The sequence below is a fragment of the Tupaia chinensis genome, unplaced genomic scaffold (genome assembly GCF_000334495.1).
Source record: "Tupaia chinensis unplaced genomic scaffold, TupChi_1.0 Scaffold000278_1, whole genome shotgun sequence".
NCBI lineage: Eukaryota > Metazoa > Chordata > Mammalia > Scandentia > Tupaiidae > Tupaia > Tupaia belangeri.
In genome coordinates, this window is record NW_006159761.1 from 119,960 (window position 1) to 125,667 (window position 5,708).

Below are 5,708 nucleotides of genomic sequence, written 5' to 3' on the forward strand. Positions count from 1 at the left end.
ATAATAATAATAATAATGATTGGGGAAAACATAGAAAAGATATCGAATGTTGAAGCGGGGAGATTAATGTCTTTGTACTTACTGAATTGCATGGCATTCCCTTTTGAAAAAGCAATGTAATACACTGTAAAGCTATATGTAATCTAATGTAATATAAAGAAGATTATGATGATAATAAAAAATAAAAAATAAATAAATTTTAAAAAAAGCAAGAACTTCACTAGAAAACTAAAATTTTACAGGAAAACAGAATCACTAAAATTTCTAGAAAATGACATAAAAACTGATCTTAAAAATTCAATAGATGGGCTTAACTGAATAGTTAACGTGGCTTAAGAGAGAATTAGTGAGCTGGAAAAAAGGTGAGAAGAAAATATCCAGACTAAAGCATGAAGAACAAAAATAAAGACCATGGTAGAAAAGAGAAGAGGAGGCATATGAGACTCACAGGATAAACGGTCCTATGCAGAGACATCGGCATTCAGGAAGGGATGAATTACAAAATAATTGGGGAATATGTGGACAAATCCAAGTGAACACTGGATATAAAAACAATCATAACAATGTCTTATGGGTTTAAAATATACACATAGGTAAATGTGCATTGCAAAAAATGGTGGGTGAGAGGTAAATGAAGTTAAAGTGTTGGGACCAGCAGTTGGTGTAATGGCTATGTCACTGGACTCCCATGTAGTTGACCACAGTTCGAGTCCCGGACCCGATGGCTTGAAACTCACACCGGGCACATGTGTATGCTTGCCCAAGATCCCGAGAGGAGAATGGAGAAGGGGTGGTGGCGTGGCCATACCCCTGGGGGGGGTGATGTCTCGCTTTCTATCTCTCTGTCTCTCTGTCTGTCTGGTGAGTGCACGTGCCCTATAGCAAAAGCCTCTCCCAAGGAAAAAAAAAGTGTTATAGGGCCCTCGAATCAGCCAGTGGTGTGGTGGTTACTACAGCTGGCTCCCACATGACTGACGGTACGATTCAAGTCCTGGTCCCAGCATCTTGAAAAACACACTGAGCACATGTGAATGTGTCCCCAAACTTCTGAAAGGAAAAATGGAGAAGGAATTGCAGCATGGCCATCCCTGACAGGGATGCTTTCTCACTTTCCTTCTCTTTCTCTCTCTGTCTCTATCCAGTGAGTGCACAAGCCCTCTAGCATTTTTAAAAAGAATTATAGTGTCCTCACACCACTGGGAAATGTTAAAAGTACTAATCATATAAATTAGACTCTAAGAAATGACATGTGCACATTATAATATCTGGGATAATCAGTAAGAGAAAAGTAAAAATTTACATAACAGGGTAGTAAGAGGGAAACTTTTTTTTTTTTTTGAGAGGTTTTTGCTATAGGGCATGTGCGCTTGCCAGAAAAACAGAGAGACAGAGAGACAGAAAAATGAGAAATCACCCTCCGGGGGGATGGCCACACCGCAATTCCTTCTCCTCCATTCTCCTCTCGGGATCTTGGGCACGCGTGCACACGCGTCCAGCGTGAGTTTAAGGCATCAGGTCCGGGATTCAAATCGCGATTGGCTACATAGGAGTGCAGCAACATAGCCATTACTCCAACTGCTGGTCCTGTAAGAGGGAAACTTTTAAAAATTACTTGCTGAAGAAAAGAAATAAACAGAAGATACATGACAAATAAAAAATAGTAAAGTAGATATAATTTAAGTATCTATCAGTAATAATATTACAAATAAATTATCTAAGTATACCAATTAAAAACAAGGCATGTAAGGCTATCAGGTTAAACCACTGTATCCCATATGGCCAGCTTCAAAGTTCGAGTTCTGGAGCCCGTGGCTTGAAAATCACGCCGGGCAAGTGTGGATGCCCAAAATCCCAAGAGGAGAATGGAGGAGAAGGGACAGTGTGGCCATTCCCCTTGAGGAATATCTCCCTCTTCTGCCCCCCTCTCTGTCTCTCTCTGGTGAGTGCTAGCACCATATGGCAAAAACAAAAACCAACCAACCAACCAACCAAACAAACAAACAAAATGAGGAATGTCATGCAACTACAAGCTGCTGCAGGAGCCGCTCTCCAAGCTTAAGCACAGGAGAAGGAAACAGATGAAGGGACTCTGTTCAACCACTAGCAAAAGTATATTAGCATTAGCATCAGACAAGGTTGGCTTAAAAGCAAGAATTTTTTTTAGAGATGAAAAAGATATTTAATATGCACAAGTAAAATCAATGTTATGGAAGACATAGCAATTTAAATTTGTATGCATCTATTAATGTGATTTCCAAAAACAAATATCAGGTATTGAATTAATCAAGAGGAGAGATCTTCTGTAAAACTACAGAAGATTTAATGTCTCTCTCCTTAACAAACAGAAACAAAATATTCAAAAGAGCAGATGTGAGAAACTCCGGGGCTAATAGACACACACAGCAGACTGCAGTCAATAATGACCCATTACGTACTTTTCCCAAGCACGTATGTCACATGAACCCACATGTTAGTGGCTCCATGCTGAGCCATTACGGAAATCTCAAAATTCATCAGAGTCTTGAAACTAGTCAATTAAGTGGCCAATTTAGAATTCAAGTAGAATTAAGCCATAAATTCATGAATGGATAACTAGAAGCTCCAAATGATTAGATATTAAACTAAGATATTCGATTATACAATTGGCCAAAGAATAAATTAAAAAGGGAAGTTAGAAACATTTTAGATGAGATGGAAATGAAAACCCCACACATGTGACATATAGAATGCAGTTAAGGGTATACTTAATGAGAATAGTGTAGTCTTAAAACATATTAGAAAAAAAGGCTGAAAACTTGTGACCAAAGTGTCTATTTCAAAAAATACAAAAAACTACAGAGCAGCCACTAAGCAGTAAATGAAAGAAAGCAAAGGTAAGAATTGAAATTAATAAAATAGAGAAAAGATAACAACAGAAAAAAATCTACAAAGTAAAAAGTGAATACTTTGAATAGACCAAGAAAGTTCATACCTTTATAGCAAGTCTGAGAGAGAATAAAAGACAATAAGAACAAATTACTGATAGCTTTTTTTAAGAGGATAACAATACAGATTTCTAGATACTAAGTAGAGTATTATGAACATTTTTTTTATACCAATACATTTAAAAAATCATAAAAATTAATAGATTCTCAGTAAAAAAAACTTATTAATAAAAAACACAAAATTAGAAATTGACACAACATTTTTAAAAGAAATTGAATATGTATCCCTGCTCACAAAGAGAGCTGCAGGCTCAGATGGCATTAAGGGTCAATCCTTCCAATAATTAAAAGAAGAAATCCCAGCAACATCATAAAAACTCTACTGAAGAAGAAAGAAAGAAGGACTACTTCTCAACTTATTTTGCAAGTACAGCAGAATAATCCTGAAGACAAAACCAAAATAGGACAAGAAAAAACAATCGCCAAAAAGTAGAATTGGGCCGGCTTATAGCTCAATAGTTAAGGAAGCCAGATACCACATGGCTGACTACAGTTACAATTCCATCCCTGGCAACTTGAAAAATCTGCTAGGTGCATGTTCATCCATATCCCGTATCTTGACAGGACGGACAAATGGAGGAAAGAGGATTGCAGTATGACCATGCCCACAGGGGTTGAAGGTGAGGGGGAGATGAGGGAAACGTAATTCTCTCTCTCTTTCTATCTGGTGAGTGCACACTCCCTCTAGCAAAATTTAAAAAGATAACCTAAACTTAGTAAAGTTTTTAGAAAAAAAAATAAAATGAAAATGAAAGAAAGAGGAAAAATAAAATATGAGTCAATCTTCATAAGTAAACATACAAGTTCTATGCAAAATAACAGCAAATCAAATAAAATCATATACAAAAAGCATGAAGCAATATACTTCACAAACAAGTTAAGTTATTCCAGGACTTCAAAAATCAATGTGGGGACCAGCAGTTAGCGTAATGGCTATGTCACTGGACTCCCATGTAGTCGACCGCGGTTCGAGTCCCGGACTCAGTGGCTTAAACTCACGCCGGGAGCGTGTGTGTGTGTGCCCAAGATCCAGAGAGGAGAATGGAGGAGAAGGGATTGTGGCGTGGCCATCCCCCTTGGGGGTGATTTCTCACTTTCTGTCTCTCTGTCTCGCTCTGTCTGTCTGGCGAGTGCACGCGCCCTATAGCAAAAACCTCTCTAAAAAAAAGAAGAAGAAAAAAAAAAGCAAAACCTTCACAAATTAGAGATATAAAGCAGTTTCCTCAGTCTGATATATAATATCTCTAAACAACCTCCTGAAACATTATACTTGTTGATAAATTATTCAAAACTTTCTCTTCGAGATTTAGAATGAGGTAAGGATATCTACTACTATAACTTCTATTAAACATGACCTGAAGAACCTAGGCATTCAAGAAGAATGAAGGAAAAATAAAATTAAGAATATAAAGTTCTCTTTCTGTAAAAAATCACATAGTGATGTTCCTGGGATAAAGCCTCATTAAGACACCATTATACATTCCCCAACACGGTTAAGTAAATAGGTGATGCTTTAGGGAGTACTCTCTCTGTGCTGGAGTACTCCTACTCCAAAGATAAATTAGTAAAACCAACTGGAGCTCCTACATTCTGCTATGTGAAATAGAAATCAATGCCACATGGTAAACTAACAGCATCTACTAAAATCAAATACACACTTCTACCCAGTCATTCTATTCCTAAGCAAATATTCAACAGAAATGCACCTGAAGAAATATATATGTTAAACATATGCATATTGTGTGTATTTGCCAATAACCCAAATATTTTCAACATCTATTTCATGGATGAAAAACAAGAGGTATATTTATATAATTGAGTATTATCTGCTGCTGTGTTCAACATGAATAAATGTCACAAAGGTAATGTGAAAATGTCAGACACAGAGTACAGATGGTATGTTCTATGTCTTTAAAATAATGGAAGGGCCAGCAGGTGGCATGGTGGTTAAGGAACTGGATCCCCACATGGTTGACCATGGTTCAAGTCCTGGACTCATGCCAAAATCATGTACATGCATGCCCAAAATCCCAACAGAAGAATGGAGAAGAGATTGTGGTGTGGCCACCCAGTCAGGGGTTAATTTCTTGCTTTCTGTCTCTGTGTCTCTCCAATGAGCACACATGAGGACAAAAGTCTGACTACTTTTTTCTTTTTTATTTTGGAGAGATTTTGTTAAAGGGCGCGTGTGCTTACCAGAAAGACAGAGACATAAAGCAAGAAATCACCCCCTAGGGGAGGTGGCCATGCCCCAATCCCTTCTCCTCAATTCTCCTCTTGGGGTCTTGGGCATACACGCACACACGCCCAGCGTGAGTTTAAGCCACTGGGTCTGGGACTCAAACTGTGGTTGACTACATGGGAGTTCAGCAACATAGCCATTATGCCAACTGCTGGTCCCCTGACTGCTTTTTTCTATTTTCAAAATCCATAGGGCCTAGTGTGAGTCCTACTCACAAACATTAAAGACCATTTTGGCCCAGGTGACAACAGGACTCTTGTTAAATTCTGTCCTTGGGACAGTATCTTGCGATGTATATAAACCCCCTTATCTCTGTTAAAATACACTCTTTGCCGATGCCTTCTTGAAACACAGATCTTCCTTTCCAATCACCAGCCTAAGACTTGTCAAAGCCCATGTGTGACCTCCAAGCCCCCTTGCTTTCAGATGTCCCTCCTTTTTGAGCCAGATCAATGGGAATACTCTTTTCACTAAATTCCAAA